At 40.4% G+C, this 13089-nt stretch overlaps 2 protein-coding genes across 4 annotated transcripts in view; one reads left to right on the plus strand and one right to left on the minus strand.

Annotated features, from left to right (window-relative positions):
- The window catches only part of LOC143788598 (uncharacterized), a 54656-nt gene extending 54406 nt beyond the window's left edge, over positions 1-250 (plus strand). The window contains exon 3 of the transcript XR_013218677.1: positions 129-250. The gene's annotated coding sequence lies outside the window, so the exon portion shown is untranslated. The remainder of the gene's footprint in view (positions 1-128) is intronic.
- Positions 1-13089, minus strand: part of LRP8 (LDL receptor related protein 8) — a 146851-nt gene that overhangs the window by 83693 nt on the left and 50069 nt on the right. The window lies entirely within an intron of this gene.

Below are 13089 nucleotides of genomic sequence, written 5' to 3' on the forward strand. Positions count from 1 at the left end.
TAAGTTCAAGTATGTACAATATTGTGCCATTTTATTTGAGAGGCATTTAGACCTATTGTTTTCTATTACAGCTTTAAGAATCCACATGGTCACTGTCTACAATGTCTAAAGCTTCATATCTATTTCAGCCCTATTAATAACGTTGGCAGCGTCTCATGTGCACCAGTCACTCCAGTAACATGCTTGTCAGATGGGTCCTGGGAGTGGTTTGGCAGAAGACCCTCCGTTTCCCAGCTGGTTGGAGGAATTGGTAAGTTTTAGAAATTTGACCGTACAAGCAAAACTCAGAACCTTTCACGTGTTCCCAGCGTAAGGGCTGAATTCAGACTTCTGTGTATCACAGTCCAAATAAGGACCCCCGTTCTTGATGCGTTGCCTGGCCGCAGGTTTCTGGACCCAAACTTGGACAGCCTCATAGGCATATAAGAGGCTGCCAAATTCAGGTCAAGAGAGACAGCCAGTCAGCACATTGCAATCTGTATTCGGAGCATGATACATGGACCTCTGAATTCGGCCTTAGGCTCCATGCACACTGCGTCTGAAGGTTGTGTACCTGAGGCCAAGAGTATCTCCAGCGTCCATTGGGGTGGAACATGTTAGTATCTTTTTTTTTCCCAGTTTATAGCAAAGTTCTGCAGACTGCACTCAACATGCCTCAGCAAAACGAAAAATAAAGAGGGAATTTTTCTTCTTATATTGACCTACATATACTGTGTAATATGAAGACTTGTCACAAGGGTGTCACGTCCCCCTGAAAGACCTGGAGTTAAACGGTCACGTCGAGTAATGAAAGATCTTCTTTAGAGATGGTGTGATTTGTGTGACATATTAAATGGATTTAGTTTCCTCTGGTGCTGAAGAGGGTAACGACCCTGTTTATGCTGGTCAGAAACATACTACAGCTCCATTTCAGCTGCTTCTGATCTGGTCATTAACTCTTCCTATATAAACTAGTCAGACCTTTTTGTAAATGCCGGTAAAAGATTCATCTTCCTGTGCTGTGTGCTAAAGCTAAGTGGTTGGAGTAGAGATGTTGTACAAATGTTCTGTGGTTTGCTGTTGTACGTGTGTATTTATCTCCTGGACCCTGTTACCATATAGTTTATTCCTCCTGGTCCCTATCCTCCTCCCCATCTCCTGGACCCTGTTCCCATTTAGCTTATTACTCCTAGTCCCTATCCTCTTCCCTATTGTTGGTTAGTGCTTTTGTATGTTTTTTTGCTTTCTGTTATCCCGACTTTGTTATTGTGGGACAAGGGAGGGGGCAGATCAGGGTTTAACAGGAGCATAGTAAGCTCGGAGACTCAGGCAGCTCTACCTTCAAGTAGTACCCCCAGGACAAGGATAGTTAGGGTCCGACAGTTTGAGGCCCCACTTTCTTACTGAAGACCGTCACATTGTGACAAGACCTGTACAACTGGAGGTATAATATAATCAATATGGCCTCTTAGCTGTAGTGCATCATGCGCATGGTCACCATCTGTCCTCTGGAGTCTTAGTTGGAGTCATTGCTAGTTTTGGGTGGAGTGAATAGAAATGTACCAACTCTTGATAGATATAGCATCTCTCTATCTCTATATAGTACTGAAAGCTCTATGTTCCCTAATGGATGCCCAGGTTCTACTACCGTACATACAAAATGTAATGGCAACCCAATCTGTGGAGTTAAGGTTCTGACTCCGGCTCGTCTATTTTTCCACAATTTAACCTTTTAAAAAATGGTCAATATTTTTAATATCAAAAGTCAATTATATATATTGATGGGCAAAAGCCATAGCATGATACAGAAGAAAATTTCAGATTCGCTGGCGAGAGAAGCAATATTATGATATAAAGCAGGAGACTTGGATTGATGGGATAGATCCAGTAAAGGCTCCACGCCCTTTAGACTAAAAGTTGTCTGAATACGTGGACATTGGCTGGATTGTTCAACAGTCTAATGTGTATGGAGCCTCCCACCCAACTCTCCCAATACAGATGATGTGGGGAAAAAGAGAAGGATCCGATAAATTGGGTTTCCAACAGCCGACCATTTTTGTTCTCCAGGAGATAGAGTCTGGAAGCCACATGGTGCTGCATGTTGCATCTACTTTGGAACCGATACTGTAGCTGCTACATAATAAAATATCAAATCACCAAAATAAAAAACTGAAGACAGAGATAATAAGAAATTCAATAAGACTGATTATCTAGAACCTGTTCAGAATTAAATAATAATTCCGTTGCCTCTCCTTTGGCGGATACCAGGAAACAGTAGATTAAACTCCTAGCCAAAACAAATACAGAGACAACAAACATAAAGGCTCCAGATTCATCATTTTAGTTTTTTGGTATTTAAGAAACTCTTCTTTTGTCTTGGTAGATTTGGTTGCGAAATTCTTACTAGTGCACACTTGGGTAAATGAATTTTACGCAAATAAAAGTTTTTTCCACCTAATCTTTTACATTCTTTGCACCTTTTTAAAAACAAAACTTTCAGCTAATTCTTTAAAAGGTTACACGATAGACTTCATCTATGCAAAGTTAAGATGAACACCGATGTTATACTCCAGTAGGGGACTGGAGTTACCTTAAATTCCACCAAAAGTATGGGACAACCAGTACAGCAGAAAAATAAATAAGATGAAGTCAAGTTATCTTAGAAAATGGCGCAACTAAAATAACGAATAAGATGCACAAATAATTTTTTTTTTTAAAAACTCACAATTGGAACCATTTTTACTCCAGAAATAAAAGGTGAAAAGGTCTGCGTCTCTGACTCGTCACAAGGATGAATTTATCAGAAAGTTTCACAGCTTCACGCACTTTAACAAACTATATTTTCCAATCAATTAAAATGCTGCTCCTGCAGAAAACAAGCAACACCATCCCTGCAAACGGACAGCGACTGATTAAACACCTTCCGACAATAAAAAAAATCCCTCGGCTCTAACCTGCCAGCAAGTACGGCGACAGGCTTTGATTAGTCTGCTGTGAACTCGAACGCAATCTCTGCTGATGTAATTAACAGCACGGCTAAAAATGGAACCACCACCTCATCAGGCGGAAAGGTCTCACTTAAAAAATATATATAAATCGATCTCCCCTTCTTCCCCAAAGTGTAAACGTAGCAATACTGTCACATTTAGGCAGTTAAACATTGCAGCTCAATCTAAGGATTTGCAAAAGTTGCAGCAAAACATACAATACAAAAATAATGCGTGAGTGTTTAAAAGCAAGGCCAACAATGACAAGCTTCATAATAATGGAATACAAAGAAGTGCAAACAGTCTTGGGGGCCGATTCATTTTCCTTATACTATTCCCTTTAGAATAATATTGTAAGTTTGTGGACCTTTTTGGTATTTGAACGGGAAGTATTTTTGCCAAAAAAGATAGGAGTTGTCATTTTCAGAGAAAAAAATCGAAAGTGAAGTGTTTAAATTTCCCTGCAGCACCTCCAGAGGAGAAATAGAGCATTACACAACTTTTGTTAAAATCATAAGACAAGTTTGCCATGAGCATGTTCAGTGGGGAGAGGGGAGTAAACTAGAGGCAGACACATCTGGCAGCAAACGAGCTCTCCTAAAAAAAACAAAAAGGATCGTGAATTTACATTCACAAAGCCTGATACTTCTTATCCCCAGCATAATCTTTTGGGAAGTTTGGAAGCCCCCACACGCATTAGTTTGCCATCCTGCTAAAGTTAGCAAGTTCAGCCCACTTGTCTCTAATGGGTATGGGGACTTCAAAGGGCCCCTTAAACATTACGCCAACATCATCTGAACCTTCAGATATCAATGCGCTTGGCTGACAGTAATTTGTATGTGGGTCCTCGAACATTAGATTAGCCTCTGGCAGACATCTCTGGCGGAGGCTCTCTCAGAGGACACAGGATCACTCAGCTGAGTGAACGCTCCCGTGCCACAGAAAGATGGGTGACATAGCTGCCAGCCATCTAAAGTTCATAGTGGGTTTAAGGGGTTTTCCACTACAGACAACCCCTTCCCATGTTATGTTTACCCCAATTAAAGTAATACCTGTACTCACCTCCGGTGCAGGGGCCATTCCAGCGGTGTTGACACCGGCTCTCCTGGGTATAACCATGTCACGCCATCTCTGTGGATAATTAGCAGCCACTTTAATGTTCCATCCTTTGGGCAAATCAGACAGCCGGAGGTTGTGAGCAGCAAAGTTATCACTTTCTCGGGATGCCAATTATGTCCAACAGAAGGGAAAGTGAAGTGGCCGTTGATTGGCTGCAGGGATGGCATGATATAGACCGGGAGAACCAGGGATTATAGCACTGGAACGGCGCCGGCCCCAGAGGAGAGTATAGGTGTTATTATTTAAGTGATCGAGAAGGCGTTATCCAAGTAGTAGACAACCCCTTTAAGTCAAGACGTTTTGATTAATTTATGGTTAAGACAAAAGTGTAAATTAAAATTTATTAAAAAAAACAAAACAAAAAAAAACCGAAACAAAAACACCAGATAACTTGTCATCTGCTACGTGCAATACTAGAATACTGATAAGACTGGCAAGGAAATGGTAGACATAACAATCTAAAGACAAGCGAAGGTTTAATAGTGGCCAACTTTTAGCATCCAAGACAAATCACATCACTTTTCAGATTCTTCAACAGAAAACAACCTTGAACTCCCCCGATTACCCCAGGGACCGTCTCCAGTCTAATAATCTTATTCTGCAATGTGTGAGGGCTGACAGCAGACTTGTCACGGGGAGAGTTTACTGAAGAGCAGGAAGGTGAGCAAAGAAAAGATATCCCAGCTACTATATTCCCAGCATCTCAGATACAAGGCGGTAAAGCAAGACATAGAAAGAAATCACATTTAACATCACAAATTTAGAGTTCATCACCTCTGGGGTTGGAAACACTTCAAGCATCCTGACATCTTAGATATTACTGTAGCCATATAAAAAAATACAAAAATAAAATATAAATGCAATCTTTATGAAATACAGGAATTTATCTCTGAAATCTACAAAGTGCGTCATTACATATAATAGAGAAGAAGAAAAAAAAAGAAGAGAGGAATAAATACAAGACATAAGTTGTCTACCATCTACAGACCGGCCCTATATGCTGCACCATTGGGCGCATTGGTCTCATTGTAACTATATTGGCAAATTTAATTAAAAATTAATAATTCTTAGTCCTTACCTTAGTTATGGGATGGAGAGTAATGAAAATAAAATTAAATTGGGATTTATCTTATAAGGTGCACGCCAGCCCTACAGACACATCTATATATCACAGAGACTGGATTCCTATAGTAATTTCAACCCAGATTAATTCCATGTTCAATTTTATTTTTATTTTTTACAGCAGCTGTTTGCCTAACGCTCAGTTTGGTCCCCATCTTCCCAGCGGCTGTCAGACTCTGCAGCAAATAATGGATGGAGAGGCTGATGGAATCAGACAAGTGCATTGATTACATGGCCAATAGAAGCAACCTGCAAGCCGCTAGACAGCATTAATATCAGGAACTGAAAAGTGACACCTGCTTCTTAGGAAGGGAAAGCCTCACCCTCTTGTTCTAGGTATTCTCTCTGATAAGGACCCTGTGTAGGATTAGTCTCGCCCACGTTCTGCAGATGACTTTTGGCAAATCGCTCAAAATCTTCAAGGGACTATAAAATGAAATTCTTAAAACAGGCCAAAAGATTAAACTTTTGGCAGAATGATTATTTCAGTGTCGCACGGCACATGTAGCCCTAACCCAAGTGTTCTTGTACCTGGCTGTATTATGGCTCCATACAAGCTTGGAGTTGTATGAAGTCATTATAAAACACCCTATAGTAGGAGCAAACACATTAGAGGGCCCAGTTGCGAGAACAGTATATGGGCCCCGTACCGTACGATAATGCGTCTGTGGCAGGAGATGCTTGCCCCTTTGGAAGTCGATGAAGACGCCCCTCACCTGTTGGGCCCTTGCACCGGTTGTACTAATGGTAAGTCCACCCCTGCCCTACAGAGATCGGCTATTCCAATTTTATGCAGAAACATTTTTATTTCTGGTTTATATAGAACAATTCTGTATCCCAGAGAACACATTTGGACTATTATTGTTTATTTAATGGAGCACGGTACAACATGTTTTGGCAGATGTATACAGAATCTACTATGAAGATCCAATGCATGCCACCATATATATATATAGAAATTTGTGGAATACTATAGCACAGTATTTTCCCCACACACTTTAACCTCTATTTATAATTAGGGCTCCATAAAACTCCACAGATCGATAGCAATATAGATTTATTTATTTTTTTAAAGGGGTTGTCTGGGACCAACATTGATGGCCTAAGCTTGGGACAGGTCCTCATTGTCTGATCTGTGAGGTTGCGCCACCCAGCACCCACACTGATCAGCCGTTACCAGAGATTGTGGCGACCGGAACTTCTCAATTACGGAGCTGCACAGCTTTGTCGACAGACTAATGGCCACAGCCAGGTACTGACGTCAGCTCCCTATTGATTTCAATAGAGGGCGGATGTGCAGTACCCAGTCACGGCCAGTATACAGTCGATGGAGCTGTGCAGCTCCGTAAATGAGTAAATCCACCTGCCGGCAACACTGGGAACAGCTTATTGTCAAGGCTACTGGGTTTCATACCCCCCACTCAGACATCGATGAATTACCCTGGTCAACGCAATTTTTCTGGCAAAAGGTTTTAAAACATATTTTAAGTCAATTTTGGCTGCTAATTACGAATATGAACTCAGTTTTTGGCTATCACATCAGGATTTCAAGATTTTTCAATTTTTGATGAAAATTACTCCTAATGTTTTATGATAAAAACACATGATTTTTGATACTACATTGTATATTTTTAATCAAGGAATAACAAAGATTACAAAGTCTATGTACAGCAAATCAAATATACTTACAGAATTAAACTACAAAATATAAAAACACATATATATGGCACACAGATGAATGACAAATGGCAGTTATTTGAACTTTCTTTTCTTGGCTGATCTGTGATGTCCAGCTTCTGGGTTGTCTCTCATCAAGCTCCAACAATAGTCAGCCATCATATGTGAGTCCCACCGGCCTTGATACCGTTCTTCCATTGTTTTAATGTCCTGATGAAAAAGCTCCCCTTGTTCCTCGCTCACATCCCCAAGGTTCTCTGGAAAAAAGTCCAAATGGCTGTGTAAATAGTGAATCTTGATACTCATTCTACATCCAAGATTTCGCAGACTCATTAGTAGCTCTTCCACAATCTCTTCATAGTTGTCCGCTTTCTTATTCCCTAGAAAATTCTGCAGCACATTACAAAATGCATTCCAAGCTCTTTCTTCTGTCTCATTCATTGATGTGATAAATTGGGTTTCTCATAAGTGTGCTTATTTGAGGTCCATCAAATATTCCAGCCTTTTTCTTCTCTTCACTAAGACCAGGAAAAGTTGAACATATATAGTTAAAGCATTCTCCACTGTGATTGAGAGCTTTGACGAGCTGCTTCATCAATCCAAGTTTTATGTGTAAGGGAGGAAAGACAATGTCCTTCCTATCCACTAGAGGATCATGGATGACATTCTTATCGCCAGATGCCAAACTCTGTCGCTGAGGCCATTCAGTTTTCACCCAATGCTCTGCTGTAGCTCTACTGTCCCAGTAGCACAGAAAACAATGGTGTTATCATAACAAATGGGAATTATGCATGTTCTAAGAAAACAAAGATATTCTCACATTTATTTGGAGACTAAATGAAAACTAAATTTACCTTAGTGAACCGTATAAACCGGCACTTTTCATACACTACTTATATTTATCATGTAATTCTTGCAAATGGGCTATATACCTGTAGCGCAAAAACATGATGTGATAGAGACATTATAAGATCGGATTTGAATTCAGCACCCTCAAATTAGTCTAAAACTGTTCTTAAAGTCCATGCCAGAAATTGTTTTTTTTTTTTCTGTAGACCAGTGTTATCCTAAGGATAGGCCATCATTGTAAAAGTCCTGAACAACCCCTTTAAGGAGACTAAAAATGGTGAAAAAAAAAAGTATATACGCTGCTCAAAAAAATATCCCGACTGCCATTAGGTCCCGGGATGAGATCCTCAGACCCATTGTGAGACAATATGCTGGTGAAGTGGGCTCTGGGTTCTTTCTGATGCATGACGATCCTAGGCCTCATACGGCTGTACTGTGTCAGCAGTTCCTGCATGATGAAGGCATTGAAGCAATGGACTGTCCCACCCATTGCCCAGATCTGAATCCAATCGAGTACATCTGAGACATCATGTTTCGCTCCATCCACCAACGCCACGTAGCACCACAGACCATCCAGGAGTTGACTGATGCTTTAATCCAGGTCTGGGAGGAGATCCCTCAGGAGAACATCCGCTGCCTCATCAAGAGGATGCCCAGGCATTGTAGGGATTTCATACAGGCACATGGAGGCCACACACACTACTGAGCATCATTTGTCTTGAAGCATTTCCACTGAAGTTGGATCAGCCTGTAATTTGATTTTCCACTTTGATTTTGAGTATCATTCCAAATGCAGACCTCCATGGGATATAAATTTTTATTTAAATTGATAATTTTTATGTTTTACTGTTCTCAACACATTCCACTATGTAATAAATAAATATTTGTAACTAGAATATTTCATTCAGTGATATTTAGGATGTGGGATTTTAGTGAACCCTTTATTTTTTTTGAGCAGTGTATTTTGTTCACAAAAATGTGTTCGTAAAAGCTTAAAAAAAAAAAAAGGTATTAAAGTATTGTTTATCAAAACTAATAGCAAGACTGGCACTGTTGCTTATGGGAACCAATCTGAGCACAGCTTTCATGTTTGTTTTTTTCCGGAATAGTTTAGTACATGAAAGAGGATTTCTGTATGATATAAATCTGAAAATTCCCAAAATGTTCAGAAATTTGATGTGAAAATTATAAATCTTCCTCTATAAAAAAAAAATGTAGGCCTTAGTAGTAAAATCATCTTTGTTGCCCATAGCAACCAATCAGAACTACACTTTTATTTCTTAAATGACTCTGGAAAAATGAAAGCCGGGCTCTGATTGGTTGCTATGGGCAACAGACAGTTTTACTCCTAGAGATTTGATATATGAGGCCTTGATCTGGAAGAACACCTCAGACCAAAACTAAAACAAAAATAGCCATCTTTTTTCCCCACAGAGGAATTTCTTCTCATTAGTTTATATCCTCAGGCATTGCCAGTTAACACACTGAGCAAACTTGGGACTGAAATTCAGTTTGGTCATTAAGGCCACAAATCTTGAGTCGAGGCCTCAAGAATTAATAGTCAAGCATTAAAGGATTTATTCCAAACTTCATAAATAGGTATTGTTGCTTAGTGCTTGTAATGACAAGCAACTTTGCAATTAACTGCTTACAACACTTTTTTTTGTTTACACCTAGTTGCCAGAGAGACCGACCACCACTGCTAGACCGCAGAACATGAGTAGCGTGCTTTCAAGTGTTTTTCTATTGAGCTTGTAAATGCTGCTCTGAATCCAGCCAGGATTGCTGAAACATGCCATTACCTCCTGACCCTGGCCAGCTGCAGAGCACAGCTGTCAAGCTAGACTGCAGCAGTGGTCGGTCTCCTAGGCAACAAGCTGTGACCAAAAGAAAAAAAAGTGTTAATATCTCAAGAACAGCTGCAAATTTTAGTAAGAAGTAAAATGGCAATTTTTTTTTTTTATTATTTATTTTTATTTTTTTTATGTAATACAAGCACTATCCGACAATGTCCATCTACGAATATGGGAATAACACTTTAATATATGTTGGGTACTACAAGCCTAAGCCTGTCCTAGGCATGAATCCATAAATTAACCCAAGTGATTGAAAATATACATAGATTAAAAATGAGAACACCTGCCGCTGCCATTCAGAGCAGACAGTCAATTTCTATGCTGAACTCCTATTCATGGAGGATACCAACGATCAATTTTAGCCAGTCCATCAACAGCATGCATTCTCCTGAACATTGATTTAGTCTTTAAAAGGCGTTTGTGTGTGTAAATGTGAATTCTAATAATGGATTGCCTGGTAAAAAAAAATTAAAAAAATTAAAAAAAACACAGCAAGCATATTTTATGGAAGCATGCATTTTTACCAAATATTCATACTTTATGTATGAAAAGGAAATTCTACTCCAATTGGCAACTAAAACAATTGCAAATGGGGCCAAAAATAATTGGCTCACCATTTTTTTTTAAATTTGGGATAAAGTGATTTTTTTTTTACCCTGGATTTAACAAACTGACTACAAATTAGCTGCCACCAGAGGGAACTTACTGCGTACAGTTTCATTACCATATAGGTTTTCACATTGTGTTTCGGCACCCGTTCGGTGGCTATTGAGCCCCCCCCAGGATTCGGACGCATGTGAAGGGGCCATAGACTAATGGTGCTGCTGAGCAAACGTGCTCTCGGCCATGCATCACTTTCGAGCGTGTATGCCAACTGGAGGCAGACACTCAGACGTAGTAAACGGCACCCGACTATCCACCTCCAGGAGGCATACACGCCCGAAAATGATGCACGGCAGAGCGCATGAACAGGTGTGTCCAAACTTTTGACACGTACTGCATATACATGCATTTTTAAATTTTCAAATCCATAGCATAATAAATTTAAAGGATTTATATTGCTAGTGGATTTTTTTAATTTTATTTTTTTTTTCCTATAGCCTGATTGGCATATATGGTAACAAGTGATGAGCGAACGTGCTCAGATAAGGTGTCATCTCAGCATGCTCCTGTACCAGCCAAGTGTCTTCTGCGTGCTCTAAATATGTACGAGTCCCCGCGGCTGCATGTCTCGCGGCTGTTCGACAGCTGCAACACATGCAGGGATTGACTAACGAACAGGCAATCCATGCATGTGTTGCAGCTGTCGAACAGCCGCGAGACATGCAGCCGCAGGGACTCAAACTTCTTTTTTCGAGCACGCAGAGCACTCGTTTAGCCCCCGACCATGCCCAGATAACACCTTATCCCAGCACGTGAGCTCGTCATCACTAATGGTAACCCTAATGGGAGCAGACAGAGCACTTTACATTGCTTCATGCCCACAAAGCAGTAAAACTGGTGTAAAAAGAGTAATTCCAATCACATCCACATGAGTGAAAGACACAATCACCATTTTGTTGTGTGGAAATTTTCGCATTATATGTGATGGATAATGAAACATTTATACGCAGCTAAATGAGCAGCTGGGAAATGTAAATGTATATTCCCTACACAATGACACTGCTCATTAAAAATTATTTTTAAGAATGGGCATGAAATGAAGCCCCACTGGGAATGGCAGCTCCTCTACCCACGAGGGTGAGGACGGTATGTGAGCGTGGCACAGTCCTCTCTACCGGTGTGATTAATGTATTCAGTCATAGTGATTTATAACAGGATCTACAGCGGGTTCTCCAGCAGCCGCATTACTTTCTGCACATTTTCCACTTTAACCCTTTGATATCGTCATTCTTCTCTATAACGGAGTCACCTTTCAATAGGAGCCACTTCAGTTACTGACGTACATATACCCTATGTAAGGGTAGATATATGGGAGTGCGGAATAGTATATAGACTGTGCTAGAAAAGAAGATGGCAATTAGGAGACATCTCAAATTCTTTGACCCCATTCTTTCCTTTCTATGCAAATTACTGTATTCAACGTCGGAAGACTTTCAAAGATCTTGGAATATGTTGTACTTGTCAGCTTTCCACCATAGGAACAATTCAAGGAGCTTTCCACCATAGTAACCGTATCTACTGAGAGCTGGCGGTATATCTACCGTACCATCAAGGCCCCATATACTGTAGCATATAGCTATGCGGTCTGTGGATGAACCATCCAGCTCTATAAGTGGGTTGTAGAATGTATTCTCAAGGAGGACCATTTCAGCTACTTTATCTTTTAGCTTACCAAATGTATTGGGAGAAACAACTTTTTGACACTTCCGAATAAAAAAAAAATATATATATATATATATATATATATATATATATATATATATATATATATATATATATATATATATATATACATACATACATACATACACATACACACACATACCTACATACATACCTACATACATACATACATATATATAGCGTTATTGCTAGTCTAGCATTCCACATAGCGACTAAAAAATGGCAGGTCACGGAGGAGCATGTGACTAGATCGGTCCATCAGCCTTCTCAAATTGAAACTGGGAGAATATAAGAATGGGAAAGCCGATTTTCTGCGGGAGCAAGTTGACAGACAGGTTTGGGTACGTGTTCCTATAATTAAATTAACAAATGAGAGATTTCCACAGCTTGAGGTCTACTAGAGTGTTGGCAAGCAGGCTCTGCCATTTGATGGTCAAATTTTGCAGGGCAAGAGAGGGTAGCAAGAACTGCATCAGCAGGAATTGTAGAGTGAAGTACATGGTTCCTAAGGGGGAAGAGATTGGAGGGGACACCAGGTCAGGCGACAGCTGTGGCCCAGTGATTAATTATAAAAGGATCAAGAGGGCAAAGAAGAGGGGTAGTCGGCGCCTGGACCTATGCCGGTACGGACGTGAGGTGCAGTGCTGTTGACATAGCCGCCTCCTTGAGTAACCAGATCCAAGTGAGGAATGGAGTGACCAGATCAGAGGGAGGAATAGTGTGACCAGAACCGGAGACTACAGACAAGAGCTTTGGAGACCCGAGAAGTGTAAGCACTGCCAGGGCTGAGAGAGCCTACTAGGCCTGCAGAAAACGGATGTGTAAGATGTAACAGTTGGCAGCCAGCACAACAGGTGTGCAAAGTGACTGACGGATAACAGACTTGTATAGCATTGTAGACTTCCGTTGAAGCCTGTACGACAGTTCGTATTGCCTAAGAGTAACAACGGTGACGGGCCCAATAGTAACATGACGCCTTTTTGGTCGAGGTAGGCCTACGATACCCCTGACAATACTAGTCATTCACTTTTAACAGAACAATGGTGCGTGAACAAAATTGTGTTAATAATCAGTATAGCCAAATTGCGGTATTCTCATTGTATAATAATTGACTATTTTGATTGTTTGTTTTCCCCTTTGATATTGTGCTGTAA

Source organism: Ranitomeya variabilis, chromosome 8, assembly GCF_051348905.1.
Source record: "Ranitomeya variabilis isolate aRanVar5 chromosome 8, aRanVar5.hap1, whole genome shotgun sequence".
Classification (NCBI taxonomy): Eukaryota; Metazoa; Chordata; class Amphibia; order Anura; family Dendrobatidae; genus Ranitomeya; species Ranitomeya variabilis.